The sequence below is a fragment of the Terrapene carolina genome, unplaced genomic scaffold (assembly GCF_002925995.2).
Source record: "Terrapene carolina triunguis isolate 2854851 unplaced genomic scaffold, T_m_triunguis-2.0 Scaffold22, whole genome shotgun sequence".
NCBI classification, from domain to species: domain Eukaryota; kingdom Metazoa; phylum Chordata; order Testudines; family Emydidae; genus Terrapene; species Terrapene triunguis.
The window spans coordinates 2978040-2991232 of record NW_020664373.1 but is presented as its reverse complement, the minus strand read 5'-3'; positions in this window follow the sequence as shown (position 1 = coordinate 2991232).

Below are 13193 nucleotides of genomic sequence, written 5' to 3'. Positions count from 1 at the left end.
TGTGCATATGTGAGATGTTACCAGATTTGTCTGTTACTTTGGGGTATGCTCATTTCTTAGGGTTACTCTTCTGTGGGAGGAGGGGTTTTGTAATTCTATCAATGTACTGCTTGTGTCACTTGTGTTCTCATATGGAGCTCTACTTCTCCCTTATACAAGTTCCCTCCCAATGGAGCTATCCTGCAGGACCTAGCTTCCCCATGCTGGGTTCCTACTGCCCCAGAATCAGACAAACACACACACACACATTAACAGAGCGCGTCTGAGAGGAACGGATTAATCAGCACTCCCGAGCTGACCCCTTATATGTCCGTGGACTCAGTTCAGCATGTCCCTATCCCCACTTTCATGTTACAATTTTTCTGGTAGTAATCCACTTGATGAGCAAACCCCACAGGATTTTTGGGCGCTACAGGGATCTTTAACTTAGGTATGAGGAGCATTGCTGCAGAGTGAATGGGGAAGCCAAAAAAACACCTACGGGGGGGGGGGGGGGGAGAGAGAGAGAAGCAACCAGCTTAACTATGAAGGTTATTTATTGCCAGGTAATAACCATAAGGGGAGCCAAACAAACACAACAGTTATAATATTAAATCTAACTTAAATTTGATTATAAAATTTAGAAAACTATAACTGATCACACAAGTCAGGGTCAGAAGGCTAGAGAGAGTTCTCACCACTCCATGAAGCTTGAATTGATCGGGGTTCCCAGGTGGTTGTGGTAGCTAAGGGTCCAGAGTGCTGGAGACAGGCGGAGCCCCCAGCATGATCCGTCAGGAGAAGATGAAGTCCCAATGGAACTGATGCAGATTTTGGATCCAGGCATCAGAGCACTTACTTGAGCATAGGTAGGAGTTTTTGTAGGGAAGGAACAATGGTTCAAGGGAGAACACTAGATTTGTTTACGTGTAAACTGATGACTCAAGGGAATATATCAAAGTTGTTTTGTTCAGGCTAGATGATAGGAACTGATCATACCTGGCTATGGGTGGTGTTCCTTCGAGGGAGCTCACAATGCAATTAGGCAGTTCAGTATTTTGGATACCAATAAAGGGTTTATTACTAGAATTGGTCTGATAACTACTGAGCTGGGTGTGTGCAGGCATGAGTTCATTAACATCTGGAGCAGAGATCCCCCATCATGCAATGCTTCCCTGCTTTTCTGGTCCCAGAGTTCAGTGCAGTTATTGCCTTGGAATCTCTGTTCTCCATTCTGTATGCTAATGGGGATGCCTCCCCATCCCATCTTTGATGCAAATGAGGCTAAGGAAGTTTCCTTAATCCTGTCACCCTTGTCTGGAGGGGTTTAGATGTGTCTTCCACTACCTTTTCATTGCTTTTTGTAAGTCTTTCTTCTGATCGGCTTTGGTTCACGCAGAGGCTGGTGGGGGGAAGGACTTTTGTGAGACAGTCCTGGTAACGTCTGGGTACTGGGTACTCGCAGACAGGCTGGGTATTGTGCCCTAGTTCCGCAAGAACACAGAGTTGATAGATAACAGAGAGCATAATTAAGGAAAGCTTCACAGGGTGGGTTCACTCCTTTAATGACTGTGCCCATGGGGTGGGCAGGGATAGTGGACTGCGGGAAGGGTTGGGCAAGAGCCTCCAGTCCTTCGACTCCACAGGCAGAAGAAGGGGAGAGCCTGTGGGGCTATGGAACTCAAGCAATTAAACTGGGAGTTGCTTCTGCAGAGCAAGGATCGCAGTCCTAGTAATTCAGGCTGCATGATGGGAAGAACTTTTGCCTGTTACTGTCCGTACAGCTTTGTCTATTAAATATGGTATTTAAAGTTTTGAGGGAAAATGAAAGGATGATAAATAGAACTGATTTTCACATTCAGCATATTTCTAACACAGGCAATTCTATGCTATCTGTAGCCAGGAAACACCTACCTGATGTTTCACAATGGCCTGTTCGACACACCTAGTAAAATGTGTAAGATAAGAGTCTGCAAGTGTCTGCCCCGTTTGTTACCTCCTGTTTGTGCATGAGAATTACTGCTCATGCTCCTTGACAATCCTATCCTGTGAGGCACTGAATGCTAGGTATTCAGTGCTGGGCCCTAGTATTCTAACTTTGTCACCTGAAATCCTTGAAGAATGTAAATGTTGAGTGCTCCTATGGGGAAAAAAGAGAGCTTCAGAAAAGGCATTCATCTTTCAAAAAGTATGCGAAGCTCATTGAGCTCAGAGTTGTATGGTAACGTGAGCAATGTCCTTAAACCATAGTCTTTACAAGGGGGCTTCAGCAAAATGTACCTTTATGTTGAGGGAATGTTTCATGTTTTTGATCTATGACTGCTGCAGTCTACCTACAGTATATGTGATAAGCTTATGAAATCATTCATCTGAATTCCAAGCACGGCTGTGGAGTTTTCATTCTAGTGCCAAAAAAAGGGGGCGGGGGGATAGGAAGAAGAAAGGAAATGTAAATAATCAGTCACAGGCTGAAATAAAAGGTGGAAAAAAGAAAATAAATGAAATCTGTCAACCTTATAGAATGTGTTTGCTAATATGCTACTTTGACTTGGGAGCTGTGTGGATCATGCAAGTTGTTCTGCAGTGGTTTATAATTGTCCTCAGTAGAGAGGGCTTGGCTATAGTCCAAAATTGCTATATATTTACCAGAAAAATAGGAAACCTGATTAAGTCAAATGGATTTCATTGTGGCCTATGAGTGCAGCCTTGTAAACTTATTGATTATGGCCCTTAACATTGTTCTTATTGATGACTGTATCTTGAACATTCCCAAACCCTTAGCATTTATTTGCTTCAGACCAAAATCTATGTTATGCAAATAACTTTGTTTGTTTTATAAGTAAAACACAAAAAAGGGGGCGGGGGGATGAATGTATTGTTGATGATGATGATTTTTTTCCCCTGCAGTAGGTCAATAATTGATTCTAATAATTAGACTAATATATACATTGTTTCACCCTGTCAGATTGCCTTATCCTGTGAAGTATAATTTTGGTTAGTAATTGTTTTATGAATGTTATAACTTTGAAATTCATGGCAGGAACTCTATTATGAATAGTATTAAACACGTAGTGGGTGCTACCAAAATATTAATAGATTTTTGTTTTTTTTAACAGGTATGGGTGGAGGTGGCTTGTTGAATGGATTATGAGATTAAAGTCCTTCACCTATGGTATGCTGGTAAACATTCAGCCTAGGTTAGGAGTGAATGAAAGCTTGTGGCCTATGTGAAATGAGTTGGTGGGCTCAGTTCAGGTGCCAGTGGACAAGTATGCACCTCTTAAATGTGTAACTCCATTTGGCGCAAAATTGACACGCTTATTGATAAACTCGGCAGAGACCAAGTAAGCACCTGTTTTCTGTCAATGTCCTAGATTCCCTTGTCATTGGGCTTCAGAACAGGAAGCAACACAGAAATGCAATTGAGAGTCTCGTTACGCACTGCAGAACTGAAATCACTGATACCTGGGTCTAAGCATTAGAACTGTTTTGGGACAGTGTCTCTGATGCAAGAGACTACCCAGTGTGCACCAGGAGTGAGGCTCCCCCACTAACAACTGAAATCACTGAGAGCTGTGTTAAGTGGTGGGACCTGAAGACATGCCAGGAGTTGACCCTGACACTCCTCCTGTCGGCCCTATGTAGTGGTGGACCCGAACCAGGCAATGCCTTTGGGTACTTGGCCCTTTGGTCACTGGCTGGTGTCTATTAATTGGCCCTTTTGGAACTTGTGGATATTTCTCCAATGTAGGGACCCTAGTCGAGGCGCTCCTACTCGATGACCTCAGAAGGAAGGGCTCCACCACCTCTTCGGGCAGTCCCCAATCCAAACTCCAATACTGAGGCTAGTGCTGAGTACCAGGAGCCGATATGGTGTCACCCATCCGGTGCAAAAATGAGGAGGAATGCCCTCAGCCAGTGCCAACCTCCTCCTCCCCCAACAAAGCCGAGTTCAGGATGGAGAGACTCCCAAGGTGAAGGACTCCAAAAAGCTGGACCTTTTTGGTAGAAACATCTACTCAACTGGGGGTCTGCAGCTCAGGATCACTGACAGCAGGCGCTCCTGAGCAGACATGACTGCAACATGCAGGACTTCCTGTTGAAGTTTAAGGACTCTCCCCTCTGGCTCCTCATCCCCAAAGGAGTGAAACCAGCCCCCCAATTGTTATTTCACTTTGGCACACACACTCCCCACAGTTTGCAGACCTGCAGCATCGCCAATATGTCCCAACACCTGGAAGAAATCAGCAGACTGATGAAAAGCTTTGGCTCAACTCATGCAATGAAAAATTGAAAATTATGTTAGTAAAAAGGGTGAAGCACACTGATAATCTGTGGTCTGATGCCCTCAGTCACTAAAATCAAAGGAAGTTCCTCAAAGTGGTCCGGAGTCTCAGATTTATGCTGGACCCATCATGCTCCTGGACACACATTGCTGCAATGGTGAGGAATGCCTTATGATGTCTTAAAATATCCATGAAATGGTGTTCTTCCTAGCTTCTAGCCATTGTGATCAATACATTTTTTTCATCTTCATGTTAGAGTACTGTGTCTTGCTCTACCCATCATTGAACATAACTTTATAAGATGATTGATGCAGCACTCAGCAGCATGCCTGATACCAGCAAATGGTGACGTGAATACGTCACCTGTGCATTAAAGTGCAAATGCATCCTCACTTATTTCAGAGCAGATTTCAAGGTCCTGCCCCTAACCTACAGATCTCTTAGCTGAGTGCGACCTGACTGCCAGCTTATTTTCAAAACCTTCCAAGGCTGGGGATTTCAGAAAAAAACAAACAGATCTTATGGTTGAAACCATCCATTTAGCTTCACCAATTGCAACACTATTAGAAGCCCCAGTGTAAGCAAGGTTCTAGCAGTTTAATGGGTTTACCATGTCAGTTGTCCCCTGGGATCCTGGAAAGAGAAAACATAAAATATTCTGGACGTTCTTTTATCAACATTTTGTTCTGTACTTAAATAAAATACAAAGGTGAAAGGAACCTTAAGAGCTCCATAGACTTAGGTGTCAGATTAGAGGGGAAAAGGTAGTGGTACTCTTCCCAGCTCCACCCACAAATGCAACTCAGGTGAGAAATCCAAATGAGAGACCATTCACTGTAGGCTGTGCAGAAATTCAAAATGCAATTATGTGCTCTCTGAGTTCTGCTTAGCTTCCCCACTCCCTCTTCAGTGGAATATGCCCATGGGCTTGGTTGCTTTCCTTGGGCTTGCCTTCTTGATTGGGAGAAAAAATACAGAGTGTCACGGTAAATTGTGCAGCTCTGTGATCCTCCTTTTCTTTTCTTAATGAAGATTTAAATAGTTAATGTAAATGTCAATATGATTCTCAGCACTGGGCATCTGAGTTAGCACCCTACTGAGATGGAAAGGCAGTTCCTATGTCTCAGAGCTATTGTTCTAGGCATTCTGCGGATTCTTACAGACACCCCTGTGTTGGCTACCTTTGGGTCACATTTTTGAGATTTTCTTCACATTATAAACGACTTACTGCTTTTAGTGAAAGCTGAGAGTCTAGAGAAGAAGATGGTCACATCAGAGAAGTGCCAATACAGCATATGGACTCACACTGACTGTTTCTGAGACCTGCACAGGTTATATGGAAGTGAATAGGAGTGGAGACTAAACTATCTTCTGATTCCAAGAGGGGGTCCCATCCTCTTCAGTGAAGTGTTGAGTCACATTGGAAAGGCTGCATATTAACTTTGCTTGTGTTATACCTCTGTCATAGCTAAATGTACAATTTCATTCCCTCAGGGAATCCACTAGCCCTAAATTCATTTTAACTAATTTGTTCTTGGAATTGTATACAAAATGTAAAATGGCTGTGGTGATTCTTGAGAAAATTAGGATGCTGTCTTTCTGCCTGACCCCAGGGAAGTAATAAGAATAAAAAGTTCACACATTTCTTATTTGACAGTGACAGTTAAAATGAAAGACGAATGTCTCTCATAAGAGTTATAGGTAATTGAAATTCGTAAAATTCCACACTAAACAGGTTAGATATTAAGCAAATATATGCAGGTAATTTCCCTTTCTTTGGTTCTTTTTTGTTTGTTGTAAAGGTAAAAGTAAAATTTTAGGTTTAAAATGTAAGCTTAAATTTCTAACTGCAGATCAATATTTATCTGCTTGAGAAGCATGGCCAATAGGAATGTAATTTAAATAACAAACAATATACTTTGACTCTTACGCGTACAGTTAAATGTCATCTTCTCTTCTGGACCCCTGAGAGACTCTACAATTGGAGTGTTATTTTGATTATGGGGTATCTTTAAGTTTTGTTGATGCCACAGAGAGCATATGAGAGGCACCTTTTTCTTGTGTATGGATATAAATCTAAATAAATAAAAGATTGTGCGGTCTATTTTCACACTTCTTTAGTGATATTTGAGATTGGTGTTGGTCCTGCTTTGAGCAGGGGGTTGGACTAGATAACCTCCTGAGGTCTCTTCCAACCCTAATCTTCTATGATTGTTTTCCTGTCAGAGTTGGTGATTTCAAATATTTGGTGGTTTGTGAGATATAAAAATTTAAATCCATACAATTGGCCCTACTTTATTTGTACAGTTTTATTTAACTTGATGTATACAATAGACAAAAAAGTACCTATCTCAGAGTTCTGGCCCTCCCCTTGACAACATTTAAAATTTCCAGTAATCTGCTTCTATCCCTTGCATAATGCACTTGCAATTATCAACAAATCCTAATGCAAACATTTCCCCTTAAGTAGCCCCTCTGCTCTTTTTTCTTCAACGTGTAAGAAAAAAAAATAGATAAGGTTTGCATCCTGCCTGCTTAACAAACTTGAACTCTAGTAGCAATCAAGCATGTCCCAAGTCAAAGGGCCTTTCTGAGTAATGCCAGGAATGCTCTCTCTTTTGTACTTAGAGAGCACCAGCTCATATTTCTCTGCTGATCATGTAGTAGAATGGCCCAGAAAGGTGAGCTGGTCCCTCAGGTAATCTGGACCCAAATAATTTGAGGATTTAAAGGTTAAAACCAATACAGTGAGTTCCACCTGGGCATGTCTGCATTTTTGGCATTTGCTCCCCACGCCGGTTTGGCCGGGGGTGGGGCCTCCGTGGGAAGGGGAGGAGCCTCGGGGACAGGGTCTTGGGGAAGAGAGGAGGGGCAAGAACAGAACGTCAGGGGGCATAATTTTGCCATCATAAAAAAGAGGTTACAACTGCATCTCAATATTTATCCAAGGATTTGAAATATTGAGGAAAATGTGGGATCTATTTTTAAAAGGCTGTAAAAAGAGCAAATTTGTTCCAGTCAATCTTGCTTCATGCCTGTTATAACCTTCTCTGTAAACATTCTGCAATTAGCAAGACAGTTTATTGTGAGACATTGCTGTCTAGACTACTACAACTATAATTGCTCTATTTCTTGACCCTTGAAAGCAAAATGTCAGACTACCCAAATGTTGTTTCACCCACATTCAAAATTCACTGACTCTTTTCATTCTTCAATTCTTGCCTGTAAATGTGATGAAGCTGAAACTTTTGTTTAAAAACAAAAACTAATACAAGAATATATTGAAATATGTAACCTCTAAAAATATTGGAATATGTCAGATGCCCACACATTTGGAAACAGAATTTATCAAGAGATGTCAAACGGAAATTTGATTCTAAATATCTCACACATGTAAATCCCTGTCCATCCTTTCCAAAACCCATGTTGTATGCAGAACCATGCTGTATGCTTAATTGTCCCCAATTCACATGCCCTGTATTAGCAACAGCAGACAGTTAGCATCTCAGAGTGAAAAATCACTTCACCCACATAAAGCCAGAATAATTGGGATTAATGCAGATGAATTACAAGGTGCAGAGGAGGCATTAAATGACTATGGGCTGGAATAATGTCCACTGTCCATACACATCCATGGAGTGTTAGGGCCATGGCATATTCATGGTGGTGGATCCTGCAGTATGCCTCCCCTCCCACTCACAATGCCACTCTCTGTACTGGCCTATGTGGGACTGGCACAGAGACAACTTGCATGGCCCCCACCATATAGCTCTACCCAGGGGTTAAGTGAAGGGCCTTGTGCTAGAGTTTTGGTATATGGATTAATTTCTCCCTTGGTTATTACATATCTTATTTGTCTGGGATGTAAGCAGCCAATCCTTTATTGAATCATGTGAGTCAAATCACAAAAGGTTAAAGAGTAACATTCACAAAGGCAAATATTTACATAGGGCGAAAGAAATACAAAAATAAGTAGAAAGATGGTCCAGTGATTAGGGGCTAGCCTGGGACTTGGGAAACCTGGATTCAGTTCTCTGCTTGGCCATATACTTCCTGGGTGGCCTTGGTTAAATCATTTAGAGCTAGTTCCACAAAGGGATTAAGGCACTTAAACCCAAAACATAGATTTTCAAAAGCCCTTCATAGCTGTCTTGTTTGGGAATTTTCCATTCTCCCAACAGCAGCCACCTGCTGAGGGCATGGTGAGAGAAATGGTTTTCCCTATGGTGTAGTCAGGCTTGCGCTCCCCATGGACAAACTGTCATAGATCTGGTCTGGCTCCCTCTGATTACTGTGAAGGGATTCAGAATCCCCAGGTGCTTTAAGTCACCAGAATCTGAACAAAGTCCAGTCACTGCATCTGTCTTGGGGTCCTTACAGACACTCTTGGGGTTCAAGAGCTAGCACCCTCTATCCAGTCCCTGGAACCAGTGCTGACACCTCAGGGCCCGGAGATTAAACAAACTCTTTCCCAGATCTCCACCCACAGGTTTACCTCTTCAAGTGGCCATGTTGTAGGTGCAGCATACAACACAGAGATACTTTGCATAAAATTAACGTATTATTGCTCTTTGCTTAATCACATGTGAAATACATAGATCTATGCAAAAATAATAAATCTTACAGGCATTTCCTTGCTTCATTTTCCTCACCACTCCAGAGCATTCTTTGGGCAGGAATCAGAGTTTTGGGGCCTGTGCAGAGCTCTTCTGACCCATTACATAGCTGGTGTTATAACACATGGAGATTTCTCTCTCCCAGCATTTCTTCTCAGACCTTGGCCTTCTTTCTCCTTCCTTCCTGCTGTCCAAACTTCCTGTGTGTCTCTCCCAGTCTTCCACCTGTAAGTTCCTTTCAACCCCCTGCTTTGTCACATTTGGCTCTGTCTTGATTGGGTATTTTCCACTCTCCCAACACCAGCCCCCTGCAGAGGGAATAGTGAGAGAACTGGTTTTCCCTATGGTGCAGTTACTCTTTTGTTCTCCCCAAGTAAGACCTTTCAGGAACTGACAGTCCTTTAACAACCAGCTGTTGCCTCTGTTCTGGCAGAGACCTGACATAACTCTGAAGCTCATGGGGAATGCACATGCAGAGGGGCATTCATGATACAGTAATTTTCATAGTAATGACTTATAATTTTATAATGCCAACCAGGATTCATACATTGTACAGATAGATCCCCCAAATCATCAAACAAATGTAGAGCCCAATCCTATAATCAGAGCCCCCTGGGCAGATTGTTGGATTTACACAGAGCCTCACTGACATCATAACGGTGTGACATGGGTGAAATAGTATAACTGCATTACCAGGGCCTCCTCTGGGCTTTCTTAAACACCCATAGTTTCAATCTGTCTGGTGTGACTTTTTTGAAGAAAAAGGCCCCAAAATATCAATAGAATCATAGAAGATTAGGGTTGGAAGAGACCTCAGGAGGTCATCTAGTCCAACCCCCTGCTCAAAGCAGGACCAACCCCAACTAAATCATCCCAGCCAAGGATTTGTCAATCCGGGCCTTAAAAACCTCTAAGGATAGAGATTCCACCACCACCCTAGGTAACCCATTCCTTCACCACCCTCCTAGTGAAACAGTTTTTCCTAATATCCAACCTAGACCTCCCCGACTGCAACTTGAAACCATTGCTTCTTGTTCTGTCAAATAAAATACACAAGATAAGGTTCAATTACTTTAATTACCCTATGGACAAAGCAATGCTCATCTGGTTCCTAACATTAAAGCATTTCAAATCTCCATGTTATACATATTTCTCTTACTTTCATATTGAATGTTCTTTTCTAATTTTAACATTGATTTTCACTTTTCTTGTTGATTATTTTTTTCATTTCTTTATACTCTCACTTTTCTAGGCCTGTTGGTTCTCAGTGTTGATTAATTTGATATTGATATAGCCTATTGTAATGCTATATTCTTTAAAAGATTCATTTTTGTTAGTATCCCCATCTGAATTTTCACAATGCTTTTTGCCGAGCAATTACCCAAGTGCCTTATGAAAGAAACAAACAATGAAGATTTATGATTAAAAAACACCCCATCTTAATCATGCTAGTTTGAGCTCTCAAGTCCTTCACAGTTCTCTGGCCATTACATATTGTCTTTCAATGTTTCCAGAAGTAAGACACTATTAAGTCAAATTTGGTTGCAAATTGCAAGATCGGTATTTTACAAAAATTGAGACCAATAGATAAGCCTCCATTAATGACAAAAAAGAAAAAATAGGTTTATTAGTATTATTTGTTTGTTTTTAACAACATCAACTTAGCAGAATTGTTCTAAGGCACAAAAACTCAACAATGTCCAAGCTGCGGGGAAAATAAAAAGTAAATACACAGCATAACCAGTAAAAAGTATATGTGATTTTTAAAACTGGAGCTGGGGGGGATCACAAACTTTTCATCCAAAAATGAGACAATTATTTTTGTGCAAATGTTTATGAAAAATTGTTCCCGTTTTCCAAGGTTTATTTAAAATGCTTTCGGTTGCAATGATTTATTGTTAACATAGATCAGGATTTATTTTTTGACCATACTCAGTCTTTAGTTATTCTGCTACTTTTATCTCTCTCCACATGTTCAGGGCCAAAATCCGGCTTTATGTAAATGTATGCAAGCCTCTTACTATTTAATGGTTCAAAATAATTAATTTTCTTGGACTTATGCATTCCAAAGAATTTTCTGTATGTGGGAGGACTGTATACAATCCACCACCAGACATTTTAGAAGCCATACATCTCCTTTTAAATAGTAAGGCCATTCTTCCTGATTTCAAATTTCATGCAATTGATGATGATCATTCCATGTCAGTGAAAGATTTCTTGGCTGTAGAGGATTTTGTGTCCGTATCTCCTAGGCATTTTTGTCTCTGTATAGCTACATTTTGTTTCTGAGATGTGATTGGAGGTCAGAAGATAGAAGTGGGGTTACATTCTTGTCATTGACTGACCATTGCTTCCTTTAGTTTGGAGCTGCATCTTTCCCATTGAAGCAAGAGACCTATTTTGATGATCTACCTTCACATGTTCGTGGAACTAGTGTGTTTCCAGGTGGCTCTAAGGGTGTATACTAGTCAGCTAATGGACAACTCTGTCTCTGGCAGGGATCTCAAAGTCCTGGCCCACGCGCCATCTGCGGCCCGAGAACCTCCCCACTGCGGCTTGCGGAGGAGAGACGCATGCAGCCATGCTGCCGGCTCGGTCTGCTGTTGGTGCCACCCCCCGCAGCTCCCATTGGCTGAGGAAGAGGGACAGAGGTACCATCACTAGTCACCGGGTAGAGTCAGCCATAGAGGCAGCATCATTAGTTGCCGGGCAGAGTCAGCCATGGAGGCAGCGTTACTTTTTTGCACAATGAATATAAACAAGTCAAAATACCAAACACAGCTATCTGATGCACATCTTGCTGCAATCCTGAAGGTTTCAACTGCTCAGTCACTGAGGCCAAACATCAACAAACTGACAGAACTGAAGCATTGCCAGGTGTCTGGCAAACACTAAAAACTCTCTGGCAGGCAAATAATTGTATAAAGTTGTATGACAGTTTTATTATTTCTAAGAAATTCGAAATAAAAAATACAATATAAACGTTTTCTTTTCCGAACACCATCTTCAGTGATATTATTGGCCTACTGGGAGGATTTGAGGGCTGGCACTGGCCCTACGGTAAATTAAGTTTGAGACCCCTGCTCTATGGTTTGGTAGGATTTGACAATCTTTTAGCCTTGACTAAGGATCCGGACCCTTATCCTTCACTAAGGGTCTTTATCTACACACAGATTTTCAACTGGTATAACTATATTAATGAGGGGTGTGATTCTTTTGTTTAATTTAAATATAGTTATACTAGTACAACCCCTAGTTTTGCTGCAGTGATACCACTATAAAGGTGCCATTATACTGGTATAGTTTATTTGCCTTATACTGGTATAGCTTATTCTCCTTCCCATACAGGAATAAGCTCTCCTATACTGGTATAACTGCACCCACACTAAGGACATTGGCCTGGTCCACACTACCCCCCCCCACTTCGGACTAAGGCACGCAAATTCAGCTACATTAATAACGTAGCTGAATTCGAAGTACCTTAGTCCGAACTTACCGCGGGTCCAGACGCGGCAGGAAGGCTCTCCCGTCGATGCCGCATACTCCTCTCGGCAAGCTGGAGTACCGGCGTCGACGGCGAGCACTTCCGGGATCGATTTATCGCGTCTAAACCAGACGCGATAAATCGATCCCAGAACATCGATTGCCTGCCGCCGGACCCTCCGGTAAGTGTAGACGTACCCATTGTACTGCTTTAACTATTCCAGTATAGTTAAAGTGGTATAACTTTTGTGAAGGGTAAAGTCTAAGGCTATGTATACATTGCGCACCTTACAATGGTGAGGCTGTGCCGCTGCAGCCACGCAATTGTAAGGTAAGCAGTGTAGCCATTGTTTGTTGCCGGGAGACAGCGCTCCAACTGACAAAATAAAACCACCCCCAATGAAGGGCAGTAGCTTTGTTGGTGGGTGAGCATCTCCTGCCAATGAAGTGCTGTCCACACTGGTGCTTTTCGTCGTTCAAACTTTTGTCATTCAGGGTGTGTTTTTTCACACCCTTGAGCGACAAATGATTTAACGACAAAAGTGCAGTATAGACAAAACCTTAATGTCTTCCCCACAAGCTTCATCCTCAGAGATTTCCATGATGCTTATGGCTAGCCTGTGAAAGATAAATGATTGGGAGATGGCTACAGTGCCAATGATGGAAGTCCTATGCCAAGTCTGACCAACTGTGCCATAAACTTTTCTGAAGTCTTCTGCCATCGCTGTGTAGCAAAGGAGGAAAGATTACTTTATCTTCACCATTATGGCTGTGAAATTTCACAGAGCAGATACAAAACTAGTCAAGATAGTTAAGTCCCAAGTGGACT